The following is a 22,226-nucleotide window of genomic DNA, read 5'->3' on the forward strand; positions in this document are numbered from 1 at the left end:
GCTTTTCTCTCTCACCAACAGAAGTTGGTCCAGTAAAAGATATTACCTCACCTACGTTGTCTCTCTCCTATCCTATCACCGACACAGATACATTACATGCAGTGTCGTTGCATCTCAGTTATTCATCTGAAATGTACAAGGAATTGCCAGATATAAACATCCAAGACAATTCTTTTTATACACAACTATGTTTAACTGCTCTTGTGCCTTACAGATAAATGAGCTACATGCAGTAAAATTATGTAAGTGATATATTCTATCATTTGGCTATATAGCTAGAGTTGTACACAATTACCAAATTTCATTAATCCTTTCTATCTCGCATATAATGCACACAACAATATACTGCTAGGCATGTTGTAAAGCTTATTTTTTGCAAAATTCAATTTAGGGTTAAATATTTGTCAGTTTCCTTCAAACATACTGAAATGCCACAACAGGAAATTAGGCATTTTGCTGAACTTGTGCCAGTGTGAAATTTTGCCATTTTCCTGATATTTCATTATTATTGAATATCAGCAGCTTTTTTCATGGACAAAATGTTTTTTCAGCCATGGTATTGCCTATTGTTTTTGTAAACCCAGACAAGATGCGTGAGCAATACACATGCATGCATGCACACAATACATTGATGCCTGGAATGTGTTCTCTCAGTGTTACATGGCAGTTCTATTAATATTGATTATCCAAAACAAAATGTGTCCCAAACTCTCTGCATTTTAAAGACAAATGAAAGAAATACAACTCATGACAATTCATGACATTGTGCTTCCAAGTTCAACCTGAGAGTTTTAGTGTATCTGGTAAACATTTCCATTTTACTACTGACCTTATAACAGGAGACAGTTGCCTTGTCTGTGTTATGATTCACCACGCATAAACTTACAGGGCTGCTGTAAAATCTTTAAATCACAACTCTTCATGGATAAAAATGAATAGTAGAGCAAAAATGCATGGAAATAAAAAATACTATCCCAAGTAAAAGTCATAAAATATAAATTATTCTTTACTAAGCGAGCATGAACTTAAACATGAATAACACAACATATAATAAATAACTTGTTATGATAAATTCCTTATAATAAAAGAATTCCTTGAAAACTTGTGATAAAATGTTCAGTAAAAATGTTCATAAATATTCTTTTCAGCACTATTTAAAAGTGCCTTTTTTCTTTGATAATAATAATGAAGTAAATCAGTCACCTCCAGTGATCTATATCCTGAAGAACAGTGGTTGATAGATGGATATTTTTCACACTTTCTCGCTTCTTATTTACACGATTGAGAGGCATATTAAAGTATCTTACAGAAATTTTCATTTCAAAACAAATTGTGCAAAGTTTTAAAATGGACATATATTTAAAGAAATGTATTCACTAACTATTCTTTCTTGAACTTTTGTAGCACATTTTGCAGGATTTTGTTGATAAAGGACTTCATAAATGCTCTGGGTCCCATCCTGAATTTCATACTTAGGCAAAAACTACCTTTAGAATTTTTTCTTGAATAAAAAGTTCAGCAATTGATCTCTGAGAGCTTAAAATTTATTTAAATAAATGTTCAAGTGAGAAAAATATTCTGCTATTGATGTTATTAGCCAAAACCCTTTTCAAGCGGGTATGTTAAAGGTATGTTGAATATGAGCTTTTATTACTGAATCTGGAAATTAATACCACTGGCCTGATTGTGTGTGCCATATACAGTTAAAACTTTTCTTAACTTCAGTTGGGGTTCTGGGTGCAGCAGTTTTGTGCATCTACTACCCGTTGATTGTCTGGAAGGTTTGAACCCCATGATTCTCTCTATAATCAGCGAGCATCTCTGAACGATCTACTTTACAATGAATGGAGCTATGGACTGTGGGGACATATTGGATTAGCTTCTGGTACATATATTTTAGGTCAGGAGAAGATACATTTGATTCTCTTTAGTCCAGACTCGAACCTTTTGTTTCATAGGTGCATAGAATGAAGGGGAAGGGCACAAGGAAGTGCCCTATCTTTGTGCACTTCTTCAGCAAGGGGGCCCAACTGCACACAATCAAGCCTACGGACTGCTCCTTCCTTACTATGCAAGTTATCCTAAAGGGGGTGAGGAGGAGGTAGGGCCATGAAATGTTATGATGTTCTAGCAGTGTTCTCATGTATCCCCCAAAGGGATGAAGCAGTAGGTGCTGATGCAGAACCCTTTCATATCTCCCTCTGGCAATGTGCTTCCACAGCACCCATAATGTCGGAATGAGTTTAAAGCCACAATTGAATCCTCACCTCAATCCTAACGGATGTTCTTCTTTAGCACTAATTATTAGCTCCTTCACAGAAAATGATTCTCAGAATAGCCTGACAGTTATGAATATATTGGGACACTTTTGTTCAGCTACTTGTTTGCTTTATGTTCTTGAGTTAACAGCTAGCCTAATAATAATTTTAATCAGAATGTCCCACAATTACAGCTGTCCAAATAAATTATTTTTCTCCCCTGGTTTTCAAAAAAAAATTTAAATTACTTTGGGCTGACTCAAAACAATTTTTTTTCAAAAATTTGAAAAATTGAGAAGTTGACTATAAATTGTTTTTGGTTAAACTAAATGGCTTGTTTCTGAGCTTGTTATAACAGTTTTTAGTGAAACTTGAATGAAAAGTTATTATAAATTCAGAAACTTTTTTTAGAAACAAAATATTTAGACTATTGTGCTTCTTTTTTTTTTTTTAATTGAAACAATTTGGCAAATTCTACACAAATTTGTTAAATATTTGGGTCAACCCAGATCTGCATTTTTCAATTAAAAAAGTTTTAGCCAATTTTTTTTGTCCAGCTCTATTCACAATAGAATTGTTGTGTGTATCACACACACAACTTGATATTAATAATTTCAAATATGGAGTAGTACTGTTACCCACTAGTAGGGTATTTTAAGGGAATTCCTTAATACATCCTCCAAAAATCACAATTTTGGCTGCAATTTTTATATTTATTACTGTTACAAATAAAACCTAAACTAATTGTAACTGAAAGCGATTATAGCCAAAATTTATTTTTCTGTCTTTCATCAGCTGATTTACTGTGTGCATGTTAGCCGTGGTTTGAGGTGTCAATTTCAGTGTTTTGGTGATCATTTGTACAATGAAATGTGAAGGAGTAGAACCACGTGGGTAGAAATCAAAGACACAGATGTATGAACTTTTGCAAGACAAGTGTTAGAGTGCTCGTCACACATTTTAAATGTTTTTATTGGATATTTAGTTTGTGCTGGAGCTGTATGATCACAAATTGAATGCTTTGTAATCCATCAATTGCTATTAATGTTACCAGTTGCTCTCTATTTGTGCTCCTTGAAGCAGACAAAGTATTACAGTTTGCTGAACTGTTCACTAGTATGAACAGGATAGAAGAAAATAAACAAAACATCTGTGTAGTATATACAGTCTTACATCAAAATATTTTATGTGATCTGTGTCCTAAAACATTGTCTGGTTCCATCCAGTTTTTTTTAACCCTGTACATTTTTTTGAATAAATTGAAAAAGAATCTATAATTTCAGTTTAATGACACTATAATATTGGCATCCAGAAGCCAAAGACATATTTTCAACAATGGCAATAGATGTCACGTTCAAGTCTACTCTATTTTTCCTTGCCAATATTATTTAGCCCTTGACTTTTTCAGAGAAAATTTTCCATTTCTAGGCTACTTAATCTATTTCTTAGGCACAGAAAATTACTACAAAATATCTATTCCAAAGCTCTTTATTAAACTATTTTAAAGCTGAAAAAAGGGCGTATTAATGAAAGTTTCCTGAACGTAATATGCTACAACATGCTTTGTACCATAGATGACACACTAAAATTAAATTAGTGCAAGAAAGGGATTTGGTTTCAGGAGATCTTCATTTTTACTTGAATATAAAATGTTCCTTCCTTATGCTTAGAGCATAAAGGGAAAATATGGAGAAAATAAAAGCAAAGCAGACCCACGTTTAGAGTGCATTAGAAAATCATAAAGAGGTATTGTTATAACCTTATTGGAGTCTGTGGTTCTACAGTAATATTCAATCATATGTCATCTACAGTAACTACAACAGTTTTAGACATCTTTAATCTTCTAAATCACTGCAAATTACTGGTTGCATCAGTTCTTTAATTAGGAACCTGACAATAGCAAATGTTCTATTCTTCCAATAGAATTACACTTCTCAGAACATGGGAGGGAGAATTTCTTGAGTGTGGTTTTTCTCTGAAAATTGAGTGTAAAAATTACACCTTACTGAACATATTTGCTCCCTTTTTGTGTTTTCAGTGTCATAGCTGTTCAATTTTGTGACAAAAAAGTAGTCCTTATTTGTTTTTAAACCTAACAGCAGCACTCCAGAGACAACAGAATGAGGGGAGATTGATCTGACTTCTGTTCTGGAATCCACACTAATAGAACTTCCAAATTTCAGGGCCAAATTCTGCCTTGCGTTCAAAAGAGGTGAAAGGCAGAATCCTGAGATTGATTGACAAGCTAGAAAGAACCCATATGAACTTGCAGATCCCCAGCTGAGATTGCAGGCCTGGCATTTTTAGAATAAAAAGACCACCATTTTACATGTAAACTGAACAAGTGTGATCTAGAAATCATTGAGCAATGACAGATGGAACCCACAGTGACACCTTTACAGTCACTTCTACAGACACTTAACTGTGCCAAGCATTTCACAGAGAATGTAACTGTAGTGTCATCATTTAATTTGAATTAAATTCTCCCCATGAAATCTAGCCTATTAAAATGTATTTCCAGTGGGCCCCTCTAACTCTTTTGAGAAGCCTACAGTAACGTTCAGATTGTCTGGTTTATTTGTTTTTTATACATCTGCTTGTCGCTCTTCTGTGCCAAAATTCAGTCTGCCGGTATTAAGATGTACTGTTGAAGTTTTGACAGCTTTACATATTGAAAGCTACTGATCCTTTCTCTTAAATCATTATTCTGAATGGAATCGACCTCTTCATTGTAAAAGAGATGATAAATCTTCCTGTTGTCAAGCAGGATTATTAAGTAATTTTCAAATAGAGGGATCCCATTTTGGCCCTGACCCTGCACCATTAAAGTGAATGAGAGCTTTGACATTGACTTCAATGACCCTACGATCAAGCCCTTAGTAATTTGCTCAGTGACCTCTATTTGTATTGCATATATACCAACATTTTTTTCTTATTATAATTTATTATTTTCACATAAAATGTGAAACATGTAAGCAGAACATGTAAGCAGAACAAACATGTAAGCAGAAATTAACAATGAGGGGGAATATACAGTTAGGCCATGATCCAGCACGTTTCTATCTAGAGGTAGATTCCTACACTTGCACAAAGCCCTATTCACTTCAGCCGGGCTTAGTGCAGATGAAGGGATCCACCTACACAGAGCCCATTTCAGGATCAGGGTATTGTTTTGGTGAATGAGGGTTATTTGAAAGGTTTACCACTGTGGGTTATATGAATTAATATCATTTTACCCGTTAAATTCAAAATGATCAACAAGATCAATACTACAGTCACAAAAATAAATATAAAAATGAAAAATCAACACAACAAAATAAAACCAAAACATCTTTTCAGGTATTTTTTCCACAACTTATGTTGTAATTAATACAAATTGTTTAATTTCTGCTGTTTTTCAGCTAATTAAGATTTTTACTGTCCACTTCTTTAAAATGTTGAAATAATCGCGGCAGGGTAGGGAGGGGACTGCTGGAAGCAGAACAAAGTCAATGCAGGGACTGTGGGCTGGAAGGATTGCTGTGATGGTTTGGCTGTATCTGGAACTGATTGTCTTATCAGTTTGTCTTGCAATTGGTTCACTAGCATGGACAAACTATGCTATGCAAAAATATCAGAGTCTCTCAAACTGATTTTCCTAATGTTATTTAATTTCTGCAGTACATGTAGGGCATGTAGTCTTCATAGAATCCTTTCCTGCAATTATGCACACTTGCATCTAATTTAGGACACTAAGGTTCTTCCCTATTCAGCAAGGTGCTTCAGTATGTGCCTCTCTTTAATCAGGTGAGTAGTTCCTTTGAAAAATTAGTCATCTGCTTCACTATCTTACTGAACCAAGGTCTAGTTGCAAATATGTAGCACGTGGATACTCCTGTTGAAGTCAATGAGACTTAGGGTTTCCAACCTTCCAAGATTGTCCTGGAGTCTCATGTGATGTTATGATGAAACCTCCAGGAATATGTTCAACCAAAACTGGCAACCCTAGTGAGATTACTCATGATTAAATTTGTGCACATTTAAGGATTTACAGGACCATGTCTTTAGACTTTTAGTTTGTTGGTACTCCTTGCATGTTGTTGTTCGGCAAATTCACTGATAAATGCAATGGTCTTGTTTCCTTTATCTGTTTGGGTTGAAAACATGTTTGGTCAATATGCAAGTTGCCCACAGCTTACATGAGATTTTTTTATATGCAGTTGTCTACAATTAGCTATTATACTGAAAATACACTGTTCACAGGATACCAGCACTGTTATGTACAGCAAATGTATCCTATCGTTTACATTTCTGGAATGTTTATGGATTGTAGGTAATTAATCCCCATGGATATTGGTTATCTTCAGATGAGATGACTTGGAATAGATAATTACACTGAATAATGCTAAAAATGATATGTTCCAGCATTGATGTACCTCCAGGACAACAGTTTTAGCTTACAGTTTATCCAGCCTTCCACTCTTAAATTCACATACACCTTTTTTGATTTGATGGTTATATAAGACTAACTGAGCTTGATAGCCTTAAGAGGTGCTAAATTGAAGACATATGGTAGTGATTCTGTAAAACTACCTATACTATTAATTTTTGCCAGCTACCATTCAACATATACATATATAGGTTCTACTATATTTTCTATTATAGAAAAGCTTCTTCAATATAAATGCAGTACAGTTGTTTACAATATTTTTGGAAATACAGCATAGTTAAACCAAGATGGTTCTGTTTAGAAAATTAGAACAGAAGAGTATAATGTAACCCTTCTGCCCATCAGAGTTGGCAGCAACAAGGGCCAGGTTCAGTATCTAGGGGATCCATTCCAATAATACCATGCAAAACCAGCTCGAGCCCCCACCCAGTGACCTGGGACAAATCTATACCACCCCCGCTGGGCACCTCTAAGAAGCAATACTTCTCCTCTCACAAGCACAGAGTCTGAGTGTAACAAAAGCCTTTTAATAACAGAGAGAAACAATGTGGCATTATGTTGGAGGAAACACCACCAACAGGATTCATAACACAACCCATGAGCGAAAATTGGGCCATGTCCTTTCCCTTTGGTTCTTGAGTCCAGCAACCCAAAAGTTACCCCAGGTCCCAAAAGTCCAACAACCCAAAAATCTCTGTCCCTGGTCAGTGCAGCGCCAGAATTTGACAGTTTATCTGCAGAGTTTTACCTCCCAACCTGGGTGGAGATGGGGGGCTAAGGGGCACCTTATGTGGTCCAAAGCCGATTGCCCCATCTCTCTGTGGGGCTCCGCTCTGTGGGGCTCCGCACTCTGCTCTACCAGTCATCCCACAAATCGCTCTGCTCTGCCAGCTGGCCCATGAGCTGCTCCAGCCATCCCACAAACTGCTCCGCTCCACCAGCCGCTCTGCTCTGCCAACCGTCCCGCGAACTACTCTGCAATATATCCTCAGCTGCCCCCCCTCCCACTACTTAACACACCACTCAGTGATTTCAGCTCTTAGTAATTTTAGCTCTTTTGTGATTTCAGCTTGTAGTAGGGAAGCCTCAGTGCTGGTGCACCATTGACCCAAAGTGAATTCAGGTCAGCAGCCTGTAATTAGACTCCTAATGGAATCAAAATTAGGTCTGATATTCCACAGTGGAGAGAAGAGGAGGTGCAACTGGCATGTAGGACCCTCACCAGGGGCCCATACCACCAGGTATAACTTAAATATTTTTTTCACTTCAAGGTCTAAGACATAGACAAGGTTTTTATCTCAAGGCCAAAAGACCAAAAATATCAAGATGCTTGATCATGGCCTTAGATAAGCCAAGAGACTATTTACACTTGATCTTAGCCAAAACATATGTCCCCAGGCTCTCTAAATTCACTGAGTTTTGAAATCCATGTCCCTTGCCTAGCAAGTGCTACTTAGTTGATGGTGAGTCCCTCCATCATTAAAAAAAGGCCAAGTACAGTTCACATAATCAGGATAACAACAATTTATTCTTCCTGCCCCAATAACAGAGAAACTGGGGATCCCACAGCAGCCAAAGTGACCACTTGGGCAGCTATGGACTCATGCTAGATGGGGTGCGTGTGCCTATGCAAATGAGATCAGCCCCTGAAGTTCTTTTCCACAACTTGCCACAACTCACCACCAGATGTCAAGGTGGAGCTCATCCTGACTCTGCTTACATCATATGAACAGTACTTAACTATAAGTGGTCTAGCGTAATAAAATAGTACTGCTGGAAGTACTGTGGAGAAAACATAAGTAAACTTTCTCTATTTTTTCCCCAAGTACTGATCTTGCACTGGGATTTGCTAAAGTGGACTCCTGCATTTGTATGTATTCTAACTTAAATGAGTCTTTGCAGGAGTCTGCACCAGCATATCTTAATTGTATAACAGGGTCATAGATTATAAACTTCTTGGAGCAAAATCCATATTTTTTTTGTCTATAACATGCCATGCATATCTATAGCAATGTTCACTCTGGGTCTACAGATGTTACCAGTTTTAGTGATATAGAAAATCCCTACAACCAAAAATTTGGGGTGGTTTGTTTAGTGCATAGAATCATAGAATTTCAGGGTTGGAAGGAACCTCAGGAGGTCATCTAGTCCAACCCCCTGCTAAAAGCAGGAACAATCCCCAACTAAATCATCCCAGCCAGGGCTTTGTCAAGCCTAACCTTAAAAACCTCTAAGGAAGGAGATTCCACCACCTCCCTAGGTAACGCATTCCAGTGCTTCACCACCCTCCTAGTGAGAAAGTTTTTCCTAATATCCAACCTAAACCTCCTCCACTGCAACTTGAGACCATTACTCCTTGTTCTGTCATCTGCTACCACTGAGAACAGTCTAGATCCATCCTCTTTGGAACCACCTCTCAGGTAGTTGAAAGCAGCTATCAAATCCCCCCTCATTCTTCTCTTCCGCAGACTAAACAATCCCAGGTCCCTCAGCCTCTCCTCATAAATCAGGTGCTCCAGCCCTCTAATCATTGTTGTTGCCCTCCGCTGGACTTTTTCCAATTTTTCCTTCTTGTAGTGTGGAGTCTGAAACTGGACACAGTATTCCAGATGAGGCCTCACCAATGCCGAATAGAGGAGAATGATCAGTGGTTCCCAAACTACGGGTGCCCCTTGTTCAGGGAAAGCCCCTGGCGGGCCGAGCCAGTTTGTTTATCTGCTGCATCCGCAGGTTTGCCTGTTTGCAGCTCCCACTGGCCATAGTTCGTTGTTCTCGGCCAATGGGGGCTGTGGGAAACGGGGCTGTGGGAATCGGCCGAACCTGCAGACACAGCAGGTAAACAGCAGGTAAACAAACTGGCCCAGCCCGCCAGGGGCTTTCCCTGAACAAGCGGCATCCGAAGTTTGGGAAACACTGATCTAATGAAACATAATGATAGATCAGATCTATATTACATATCTTTAATTACATGTAGGGTTGCCAGGTGTCCGGTTTTTGACTGGAATGCCTGCTTGAAATGGGACCCTGGTACCTCCGATCAGCTTCGCTGACCGGGCTGTTAAAAGTCCGGTCGGCAGCACAGCATGGTTAAAGCAGACTCCCTGCCTGCCTTGGCTTTGCTCAGCTCCAGGAAGCAGTGGTATGTCCCCGCTCTGGCTCCTAGGTGGAGGGGCAGCCAAGGGACTCTCTGCTCTGCCCCCCGCCCCAAGTGCTGGCTCTTCAGCTCCCATTGGCTAGGAACTGCGACCAATGAGAGCTGCGGGGGTGGTGTTTGTGAACAGGGCAGCAGGCAGAGCTGCCTGGCTATGCCTCAACGTAGGAGCTAGAGGAGGGACATGCCGCTGCTTCCGGGAGCTGCCAGAGGTAAGCGTTGCTTGGAGCTTTCACCCCTCACCCTTCATGCCCCACCAACCTCCTGCCCCAGCCCTGATCCCCCTCCTGCCCTCCAAACCCCTTGATCCCAGCCTGGAGCACCTCCTGCTCCCCAAACCACACATCCCCAGCTCCACCCCAGAGTCTGCACCCCAACCAGAAGCCTCACATCCCCCTGCACCCCAATCCCCTGATGCAGCACTGATCCCCGTCCCAGCCTGGAGCACCCTCCTACACCCCAAGCCCCACATCCCCACTCCACCCCAGAGTCTGCATCCCCAGTTGGAGCCTCACACCCCCCTACACCCCAACCATCTGCCCCTGCCCTGATCCCCCTCTTGGTCTCTGAACCCCTCTGTCCCAGCCCAGAGCACCCTCCTGTACCCCAAACCCCACATCCTGGCCCCACCCCAGAGCCCACACCCCCAGCCAGAGCCCTCACCCCCTCCTGAATCCCAACCCACTGCCGCAACCCAGAGTCTCCTCCCACACCCTGAACTCCTCATTTATGGCCCCACCCCAGAACCTGCAGTCCCTGCCAGAGCCTGCACCCCAACCCCCTGAGCCAGCCTGGTGAAAATAATGAGTGAGGGTCAGGAGAGCGAGCAATGCAGGTGGGGGGGGGGGTAATTGAGTAAGGGGGGGGCTTCAGGGGTGGGGCCGGGCAAGGGTGTTCGTTTTTTGCAAGTAGAAAGTTGGCAACTCTAATTACATGTTTAACAAAGGTTGAAATATTTTGGAGCTGTTAGAAGCCATTTTATTTGGACATCACCAGGTGAAGATGATTACCTGCTTGAGCTTTTGAGCTAATTTTGCTTACTGAATGCTTGAGTCAGAACTTCAATGTTTTATTGTAACAATCTTAGCAATGCTAACAATTCCATAATTACAAGACAACATCTAGCATCTGTTCTAAAGCATATTGAAGTCAATTGGGAATCTATTTCCATTTACTTCAGTGAGCTTTGGATCAAACCTTTACTTCAGTAAGGTGTGGTCCTGTTTCCACTGAAATCAATGACAGAAATTCCACTGAGTTCAATGGGTGTAGCATTAAGCCCTGAAGTAGACGTATTTTATACAAGAGATAAAAATGTCCATTTAATAATTCTGTAAAAAATTGCTTACATTATATTTTTACTTTTCAAGTATCCTACTTATATTAAGCAGATCAGTTTTAAAAAATGGATGAAGGGTGTAAGGCAGGGGTAGGCAACCTTTGGCATGCGTGCCAAAGGCGGCACTTGAGCTGATTTTCAATGGCACTCACACTGCCCGGGTCCTGGCCACTGGTCCTGGGGGCTCCGTTGCTGGCCTGAAGTACTGGCTGATGGCCCCCTGCCAGCCGGGGCTCCGTCCACCAGTCCCGCTCAGCCCGCTGCCAGTCCCAGGTCCCGGCCACCAGTCCGGGGGAGCTCTGCTGCCAGCCTGGGGTCCCAGCTGCCGGCCCAGGGCTCTGCAGCCGCCCCCAGCTGTGGCCCACCTGAAAAATTGTTCCAGCGTCACTGTGCTGCGATATTTTTAAGTCCTGATTTGCTCCTTACATCACTATTGTACCACGTGGAACAGCGCACTGCCTTTGATGTTGAGATTAGAATGTACATGCAAGAACTGGAATCAGAATTTTCTGACAGATTACAAGATTTCCAGCGATTTGGCCCAATGCTTTCTTTTCTTATTAAACCTGAAAAGTTCAACCAAAGCAACTTGGATTTGTCTGTATTTCAGCGGATGGGCATTGAAGATTTTGAAATGCAGCTCATTCAGGTAAAATGCTCATAATTGTGGGCATCAAAGTTTGAAGATCTGCGGAGTGCACTTGAAGCTACCGAGAGAGATCATGGGGCCTCTATTCTGACCTGTTGGACGTCCCTGCCAGTGAAATTTAACTGTTTGACGAAAATTGTTTTTGCAATGCTTGCAGCATTTGGATCCACATACCTGTGTGAACAGGTATTTTCACACATTAAATCTGACCTCTGTCCCTCTTGGAGCCGGTTAACAACCGATCACTCAGAAGCCCGTGTGCAGCTTAAAGTGTCCAAATATGTGCCAGACATTGGAAGACTCAGAAGGAAAAGCAAGGGCAAGGATCACACTAAACTGATAAGATCTGCTTTTTAATTTAATTTTAAATGAAGCTTCTTAAACATTTTAAAAACCTTATATACTTTACATACAACAATAGTTTAGTTATATATTATAGACTTACAGAAAGAGACCTTCTAAAAACATTAGAATGTATTACTGGCACACAAAACCTTAAATTAGAGTGAATAAATGAAGACTCGGCACACCACTTCTGAAAGGTTGCCACCCCTGATGCAAGGTCATACTCCAAAGTGCTACCTACATTGACCTGGGATATAAAACTATTTTGAGTTCTTGGAAAACAGATATTTTCCATTGCAGATGATAAATGTAAAAGTCCATAGCAGTGCGTAAAATCCCTCATCCTGCTCCTATAATGTCAACACTTCAGTTCCATAGCAAGGAGATTCTAACTTTATTAAACTATTTAATTATCTGAGGGTGAAATTCGCTCCAGTGCAGAGGCCCTAGGCGCCACCTTTATTACCTAGAATTTCACCTAAACTGTGATAAGAGAAAACAGTAGCAGAACAATGGAAACAAATGAAAATAATGTTGTTGCTGTGAGAAAAATGAGGTTGACAAATTGGAAAGTTTTAAGTTATAAGGTTTGGAAAGTACATTTTTTACTATTGTACTAAGCTATCATAATCACTTTAGAACAAAAATATACCACTTTGTATTGTATTGTTCTGATCACTTTCACTAAGCTTATAAACATTTAAGAAAGATTTCCTTGAGACCTGATACTACTTAAAATGTTGTTACCACTTCTGTTTCTCATTCCAGGTCCATTATATTCCCATTAATTCTTTATAGCTTACATCCTACATTGTATTTTTTACAAAAATAGTAACATAAAAAACAAAACAAAACTTTAATATATTTTTGACACAAAGCTCTATTGTCTTTCTGAATGTATCTCCTTTTGCCATACGCATTTAAATTCTTAATTCTGGTTCTTTTTTTAAAATTTAATGACTATGTTCTTTCGAGGTGATATTTCCACAGTTAAATTCAATTATTTCTGTAGCTCAGGAGGGTGTGAAGTGAATAATAACTTTTATGATTAACCCAGTGTTTGGCAGATTATATTAAGTGTGATGGTTAAAGAGCTGATCCTTATTACAGGAAAACCATGTAATTAATAATTCAATTGCTTTTTATTATAGTCTTCATTTGCGACCTTCCATCCATTAGGAATTTTGTAATTACAGGTTTTTAAGACTTAATTCTTCACAATTGATCATCAATGATACCACAGTATATTGATGTTTTGGAAATAGTTATAAGAGCACATGGTGATAATATAAAATAAAAATTCAGCACCAGCTACAGATGGGAGCACATTAAAATATCAAGTCTGCCCACCTAGATGATGTAGGTACCACCCAAGTTATTTTATACAACATATAAAAGTAGTAAAAATAAATGACGAGTATTAGATGGCTGCCAGAGTCCTTTCTTCAAAACGAGCTGGGGAAGTAGGGAGATGAATTATCTGAGGCAGTCCATGTTGTTGTAAACTAAGTTGTTAACAGGACTGGCTGGAAAATAACAATTCATTTCTGTGAAAACTAGACCATTCCAATTTTTTTAACGAAAAACAAAAAAGAGAACAAAATTGACAAGAACTGGTGTTTAGGGCACTCACTCCCTTGGGATATGGGAGCCCCATGTTCAAGTACTTTTCTGGCTGATATTGTCATGACCCATGGATCTCAGAACCCAAGTCTGCAGGGTTCGTGGGAGCAGCCATCCTCCACCCGGCAGCCTGCTGACAACTGCTTATCTCAGCCCCAGCGTGAGACTCTGCCCCTAAGATCTAATTGGTAGAGTCCCAGAGCAGCTGATTGGCCTGCTGGCCCTACTTAAACAAGCAGCAGGAATAGGAAGTTTCATTGGACCATTGAACAATTGGTCTCCCCCTTGCTCTGGACTGTGTACTTCCTGCTCCCCCAGCTTGATTTCCTGGCATCTGACTCATGATTCTGATCTCCAGTTTGTCTCCTTTTTCTGATCTCCTGGTATTCTGACCTAGTCAACTCTTGTCTCATACCTGTGGATTCTGGCTCTGACTACTAGATCTGGCCACCCATTACAGATACTGAGCAGGGACTTGGATTGTAAATCGCTTGGGGCAAAGACTGTCTTTTTGTTCTTTTCTTACACCACCTAGCATAATGGGGCCCTGGGCTATGACTAGGGCTCCTCACTGCTATGATAATATTAATAATAATCTGGTTATCCCAATCCTATGTCCTAACCCCCAAATCCTAATCCCCAGGCTAGAGGGTCAGTCTCACTCTCCCTTTCTCCTTCAGTCTCTCCTGTTTGAAGCTGTTTCTCTTTGTGTAAATAGATAGTCATTTGGCCAAAGAGAGAGAGCCAGAGAGAGACTGACTCTATAGCTGGTGGCTAGAGTCCCCTAGAATGTTGGAGATCGAAGTTCAAAAGTCCCTGTTCCAAATCAGGCAGAATCAGTTATGATGAAATAGCATTTTTCAACACAAGAGTTTAAGTGAATTTTTTAACATGCTCTATTGTTAAGTAGCCTTACCCAGATTAAATTGAGCAAAGTTAAATTTCAGCTAAATATTAGGAGGGATATTTTATAATAGTGTGTTCTATTGGGTCATGGAAATTAGGGAAATTTTGAAGCCTCCGTCTTATAAGTAGGGAGCAATCCACATCAACTGGGGAATAGAAAAGGTGATTTAATACTTCCTTTTCATCTATCAGTCTGTGGCAGTCTTAAGGGACAAGGTCAGTGCTTTGTTGCTCAAATTTTGAAACTCTGGATGTTGACCAGTCACTGAAACACTAGTTGCCAATGTCGCTTTTGATGGAGCCAAGAAAACTCACAGATGAGTGTCTGGGTTTAATGGCCTCTGGCTGTAACTTAATTGAATCCATGCAAAATCAATGAACCTGGCACCTCCTAAATAGTCCTTTAATCACAATATAAACCAACTGTAGATGCCCTGCAGACCCCAAACCCATGCCCAACTAATGAGGTTATAGCCCACTTCTCTCTAATGTTGAAGCCAAATTTCCTTTCAAGGAAATAAGTTCCACTAAGGAGGTGTCTCGTAAATGTATCCAAAATAGCCCATTTTCTTGTTTCCCCTTCAAACCCATTTGTGCCTTATCACCGCCTGTTCCCAAAGATTTCGGAACAACACTGCTCCCTTCTTCAAAGTTACAACAATAAAACCCTGATTCATTGACATAAACAAGCCAAAGTTAAGTAACACCCATCAGTAACAGGGATGGACAACAAAAGTAACTTATGGCCCATTCTAAAGAACCATTTTAATACACATGTATGTTTCTTGGCATTAAGTTAGACACTATTTTTCCTGATATTTGATTGTCCAACTGAGAGCTGATATATACCAAATATAGATTAGCTGTCCTATCCTAATGAAATCAGCATTTGTTTTTTATTTTAATTATTTGTGTAATATGGTAGAGAATTAGAAAGAGACAGATGGCTTAGCTGACTTGTGCCATAGTGAATTCAAATTCCTTTAGCATTTACATTTCAACGTGTTTGAGAAGGAGAGATCTAAAGTTTTTATTCTGCTGACTTGCCTATGACATACACACTTGGAGATATTGCATATGGTGTCCATCTGCCCCAACATAGGAGCTGGGAACATTTTCACTAGCGATGTCCAGCAGAGGTAGTGCATGCTACCTATTCCATGGTACCCGCCATACTGCACCACTGCTGTAAACTAGCACAGAAACCTTCCTCCTCTTCCACATCTAAAAGATCTCAAGGAAAGAAGAGCTCAAAGAGAGCATCTGTTTTCCTCGTCTTTGGCACTGGCTTCAACAGCACTGTCCCTCTCAGCATCACAGTGCTCAGTCAGTCTTCAGCCCTTCCCCTGTCAGCACTGGCAGCTTTGATCAAAGCCTGCTCTGAACCAACAGTTTCAGCTTTAGAGGAAACTTCAAAGCAGAGACAGGCATCTATAGTATCCTCACTGCAGGGACCTTTTACAATTCATTTTACAGCTCCTAAAGCTTCTTTCATGTCTTCAGACTTCAGGGTCACCCCAGATCCTGAATCACCAATCCCAGAGGTTTCCCCAACCTCAGTACCGGACAGATCCTCCTCCTCAAAAAGAAGTGAGGGCACTTTTAATGAAAATTGCTTTGAACCAGCATGTCAATATAATTAAGGATTTAAGCCCCACTCAAATCCTTCAATTTCCTATCATGGCTTCTGTATTAGTGGTTTCTTTATCCAAAGACTCTGACTTCTCTGCAGGGGACTCCTCTACCAAAAAGGAAACTGTCTAGAGAGGCAATTAGAAAAGAGCCTCCTAATAGACCTGAAGATGCTAGTCTCGCTATGATCCTTGGTTCCCTCAAAACTGGCCAAATATTCCTTTCCCATATGGTCCACAATTTTGATTGTACAGGCCCTCATGGCCTTGATATTTCAGGGAGAAGTTCTTCTGCAGTATATGGGTTCTATTTGATGGAGGTGGATGATAAAGGAAAATGTATGTGCAGGAACTCTATTTGCCCCTCTGATTGCATCCAAAATTTTGATAACAGATACATCCAAGATGGGCTGCGTAGCACATATAGATCATATTCAGACTCATGGCCTCTAGTCTTATCTAGAATCCATGATCCAGATAAGTGTACTAGAACTAGTATTAGGCAGTGAGATTAGCTTTTCTATCTAAATTCTCAGAGATAGGAGGCTATGGAATTCTTACATAAACAGACAGGGAGGCAAGAGATCAGTCCCTCTTTCCCAAGAAGCCATAAAGCTTTGAATCACGTCAATTTAGAATCATGTCAATCTGACAGCTCTTCACCTCCCAGGTCTAGTGGATTCACTAAGCAGGAAAATGTACTCGTCCCATAAAAGGGAATTAAAAAATTCAGCACTAAAGCAAATTTTCCAGGAGTGAGTACTTCCCCAGTTGGACTTATTTGTATCAGTTCAAAACAGGAAATGTCAGATACTTTGCTCAAAAGTAGGAAAGAGTTCAAGATCTCTAGCAAATACATTCATGATTTCTTGGTCACACAATTTGACGTACTTTTCCCTCCATTTCCACTGATTCCAAGAGTGTTATGGAAAATAAGTTAAGCAAAGGTTCAAGTTATGCTGGTGGCTTCCCCTTGGCTTCACCAATTTTGGTTCTCAGATCTAATGCTACTGTCAAATCATCAATTTATCAAGCTCCCAGTGCAGAAAGGCATTTTATCACAGAGTCAGGCTCTGATTCTCCACTCAAACCCAGCCTGTCTATATCTCTTGGTCTGGATCAGTTGTTCCTAAACTAGGGAGCTGCTTGTTTAGGGAAAGCCCCTGGCGGGCCGGGCCGGTTTGTTTACCTGCCGTGTCTGCAGATTGGGCCAATCGCAGCCCCCACTGGCTGCCGTTTGCCGCTCCAGGGCAATGGGGGCTGCAGGAAGGGTGGCCAGCACATCCCTCGGCCTGCGCCGCTTCCCGCAGCCCCCATTGGCCGAGAGAAGCGAACCGCAGCCAGTGGGACCTGCAATGTGGCAGGTAAACAAACCGTCCCGTCCCGTCAGGGGCTTTCCCTGAACAAGCGGTGCCCGTAGTTTGGGAACCACTGGTCTGGGTGATATCTGGATGTTCCTAGTATATAGAATGTTCTACAGAGGTGCAGAGTATTCTTCAGAGTAGAAAATATTCCCCTGGGACTATGTACACTGCCAAATGGAAACATTTTTCTTTATGGGACAAGTCTAAAGATTAACTCCATGTCAGTGTTCTAGACTAATAATATAATTACCTCTTATCTTTAAAGCACTTGGGACTGTCTATTTCTTCAATCAAAGTCAATTTGGTAGTGATATCTGCAATCCATCCTCCAGTAGAGGTAGGCACAATTTTTCTGTTATCAATCAGTTAATGCATTTATGAAAGGGTTTGTCCATGTTTCTTCTCCTGTGAGAGTGGTTCTTCCAACATGGGACTTAAAGTCAGAGCTTTCTTCACTTAGGATGCCCTTCCCCCCAACTTTTGAACCTTTATCAAATTATTCAGTTCATCTGCCATCAGTGAAGGTAGCATTCCTGATAGCAATTACATAAGCTGATTGAATAAGTGAATTATAAACCCTCCATATGCAGTTTGTCACCTGGCTAGAGTACCTGATACCACATGCATTTTTTTTATTTCTAAAGCACTGTGAAAATTTCTTATCAATCAATTAATCCATTTATCAGTTTTTTCAAAAACCTCATTCTTCAGCTGCTGAATCTAAATTACTTACTTTAGATGAGAGAAAGTCACTGTTATATTACCTAGACAGAGCTAAATCTTTTCATAAACCTTCAGGATTGTTCATTGCTTATGGTAATAAACCAAAAGGGATGGCTATTTCATCACAAAGATTTTCTAAATGGACATCAGATCACGTTAGAACTGCTTATGATATTAATAAGCAAGTCCTCTGTCAACATCCAAACTCACTCCACCAGACAGTAAGGTGCATCGATAGCTTGCTTAAGCCAGGTTGCAATATTGGAAATATGTAGAGCAGTTACCTGGTCTTCAGCGCATACATTTATGAAACGTTATTTGTTAGCTGCTGCTTCAAGATCTGACACTGTTTTCAGATAACTCCTAGCTTCCATCTCTTTAAAGATGACTGCTAGCTAATCACTGTAAGTGGGATCCACACGTTCAGTAATTCGAAGAAGAAAGAATGGTAATTTACCTGATACTAGCTGTAATTCTTCAAGATGTTCTGCACATGTGAGTCCTATCAACCACCCTCCATCCCCACAGCTTGGTAGCTTATAAATGAGAGTTCTGGGTGCAAAGGAACTGAGTAGCATTTGGGGTCACTGTGCACTTCGTGCCTTTGAGGGTGGGATGGAGGCATGTGCACCAACCCCTGTTGGACTCTGCTAGTGAAATGTTCTGAACTTCTGTGCTGAGGCACATGGACACTGTAAGTGGGATCCACATGTGCAGAACTTCTCCAAGAACCATAGTTACTATCAGGTAAGTAACCATTTTCTAATCGTCAAGGAAACATCTTTCTTTATCATTATGGCTATTCATATCTTATTTTAAATATTCATTTTCAACTTATATAAATGAGTTTGAAAACGCCAAATTTCTAGCATAAGAAGACCACTTTCTATATTTCATTGAGTTCTGAACCTTCATAAAGTTCTCTGAGTAAAACATTTTAGAATATTCTTTATCTTTCTTATGGAATTAACAAGATATCAATCCAATTCTGAATGAGGCACTTGTGAGCAGAAAGCATTTAGGTATTTACTGTGTTTTTAACATTAGATAACTCCAGTTTTTGTTCAGATGAACGGACATGCTCCTATTATATTATAGAATGAGTATTGTCACTCAGCTGAAAATTATAGATAACACATATCCTCTTCAGTGATAGAAAACCAATAATAATTAAGAAGTGTCTTTTAAGCATACAGAGGGTCAGGATGATAATTTTGTTTGTGTGTTTGTCAAGTGGTATGCTGCTGTATTAGTTTTTGGCAGTCGAGTCATTTCTTATCTGCATTACTCCAGAATATTAGGGGTTGTTTTTAAATATAAATTGCAGGGGTGTGTGTTTGTTCTGTTTCCCCCCACTTTCTATAAGGATTCACAGCATGAGGAAAATTGGTAAATTGATTTTCTCAAGTTTTGGCCAGTTTATAGGGTTTAATAAAACAAGATTCTCCTCATTGGTACATTTAATAATAAGTAATATGGCTATGTAATTATATGGAAAAATTTACAAAAGAACCTAAGACTTAAGGGACTAAGTCCCATTGACTTTCAATAATACAGCCTTCTATGAGCTTAAGTCATGTTTGAAAATGGAAGAAAGCCATATAAATCACTAGGCGTACAACTCTGGATGGAGCAACACCTAAATACCTTTTTAAAATCTGTCCCTTAAACACATTTGAAAATTCTGCTTGTCATTTTGTTAAATGTACCTTTTAAATATAGAGGAGTTTTTCCTGTCGGTTAAAGAAGTAGCTGAATGTTACAGTGCATTACTGTCGTCCTTGCCACAGAGTTTATATTTGCTCTTTCTTTCTTTTTATTCAATCTGAAATAAGTCATCTAGAGCCTGAGAGCCTGTGTTGCTCCTTCAGTTTGTGGTGGTGGTGGAGATAGAAATAAATTTGGCTCTGAGGATGGAATTCTAAGAATTTGGGGAAAGTTAAGAGATTTCTTGCTTAAAATAAAAAAGTAACCCCCCTCCCAAAAAATAAGCAGAAACAAAGACAAATTTAAAGTATAAGATCAGAGATTTGAATAGTATTTTTATGCAAATATTTTTGTGCAAAGCACTGGGAAAGTGGCATTTGCTGCTCACAAACAATAACAATATTGCCATCTGCTTAGCCATATAAATTGCATTCCCCTATTATCCTTAATCTGAAATAAAGCAGCAATACATTTTGCTTTATTTATAGGGAAAACACAATAAATAATAAACACAGTAACTTGCATTTCTGTAGCCTTTTCATTCAAGAATGTCAAAACACTTTACAAGCATTAGACCTATTTCTGCCAGGCACGGAATCATATGCCTATCTTCAAGCACATGAGTAATTTTATAGAAGGCTCATGCTTAAGAACCTCCCTGAATAAGGACCGTAATGAATTAGGCCTCACAACATCCTTGTGAGATAGATGTGGTGTTATCCTGATTTTATAATTGGGGAAACTAAGGAACAGAGAGATTAAGTAACTTGTCCCAAACAATATACAGCAAATTAGTGGCAGAGCCATTAAAGTCAATAGGAGCTTTGCCATTAATTCATTGGAGCCAGGATTTCACACCAGGAGTCCTGAATCCTGGTTCCTTCTATGTCCATTGGGCCAGGAAGCTGTTTGGGAGACAAATTGCCCTTGTGACTTATGAGAAAGGTGTGATTTCATTGTTATTCAGGTAGTGTTTGTCAAAGGAGCTTGCATTTGCCATTGTCAAAATGAAGGCAATTGTCCCAGCTCTGTAATGGAATGGGCAAGGGATAGTTGAAATCAGCCAGTTACAGGCAATATATTAGTGCAAGCTAAAAACTCCCTTTTTTAAAACTTGATTCTTTCTTCCACATAACCCCATAACCTATGCAGATTCAAACTTTTGTGCAATTCAAGTAAGTTCTACAAAGGAAGAATAAGCCTCTTAACAAGATTGAATTTGCTATTGTGCATGTTACAAGCTGAACAAACAGAGATTGGGCAAGTTTCTGTTCATTCATGTGCCTCCTTTAAAAAACAAATACCAGTTTAATATAAATGGAAATGAGGGCAACATTAGTGTGAACATAAATCTTGATCTATTGTACCCTAATAATGAAAGCAATACTTTTTAGAGTCTGGATAAATGGATAAAGCTATACATTTTAGAGTTAGGATCATCGCTATTTTAGCTAAGATTTTCTTTTCTTTGCTTGCTGGGATTTCCGTAAATGCCTGCATTTATGGAAAAGCACTTACTTGTCTCGAAATCATTGAAAACCAGATTGCCCTATTGTATGATGAACAACTATTTCTGTACAGTTCAAGGAACATTTAGAAATATAATGCTGCAAGGTATTTATATGGAAAAAAAATTCGTGGTTGAATTCATGAAGCTTCATATTTTTATAACCTTTTAAATAGTCAAGAGACTAAGGTTAATGATAGTCCGCTAACCACTTGACCTTTACTGAATGGAGAACTGGCAGAGCACTTACAGAAGTTTCAACAGTGACCTCAAATTTCATTGAGCTATTAATGTCTAAATAAGTGTTGATTAGAAACAAAAGTATGAGAACATATGGTTTGGAAAGCTATCATCTTGGGATTTGTGAATGCTTATTTAAAAACTGACTTGTATCCAAACAACCCCAGAAACATGTGTCAGCTTTTTTTTTTTTTTATGGGATGGGGGTGTAAATCAACTATTTTCATCTGCAAAAGCTGTTCATTTTCACAGGCAGTGAGTGTGTATGAAAAGCTCAGGTGCCATGCCATCCTGACTGCCTTTTAGAGACAAACAAATTGTGGCTTTATGTCAACTTGGAAATATTTATTTAAA

General features: G+C 39.5%; 1 protein-coding gene across 10 annotated transcripts in view; it reads left to right on the plus strand.

Moving 5' to 3' along the window:
• TENM1 (teneurin transmembrane protein 1) overlaps nucleotides 1-22,226 on the plus strand; it is a 1,397,628-nt gene that overhangs the window by 430,210 nt on the left and 945,192 nt on the right. Inside the window, exon 3 of one of the 10 annotated variants that reach the window (XM_073361264.2) lies at nucleotides 17,961-18,032. The exons of the other annotated variants lie outside the window; for them this stretch is intronic. The gene's annotated coding sequence lies outside the window, so the exon portion shown is untranslated. The remainder of the gene's footprint in view (nucleotides 1-17,960; nucleotides 18,033-22,226) is intronic. 10 annotated transcript variants of the gene reach the window in all.

Source organism: Lepidochelys kempii, chromosome 9, assembly GCF_965140285.1.
Source record: "Lepidochelys kempii isolate rLepKem1 chromosome 9, rLepKem1.hap1, whole genome shotgun sequence".
NCBI lineage: Eukaryota > Metazoa > Chordata > Testudines > Cheloniidae > Lepidochelys > Lepidochelys kempii.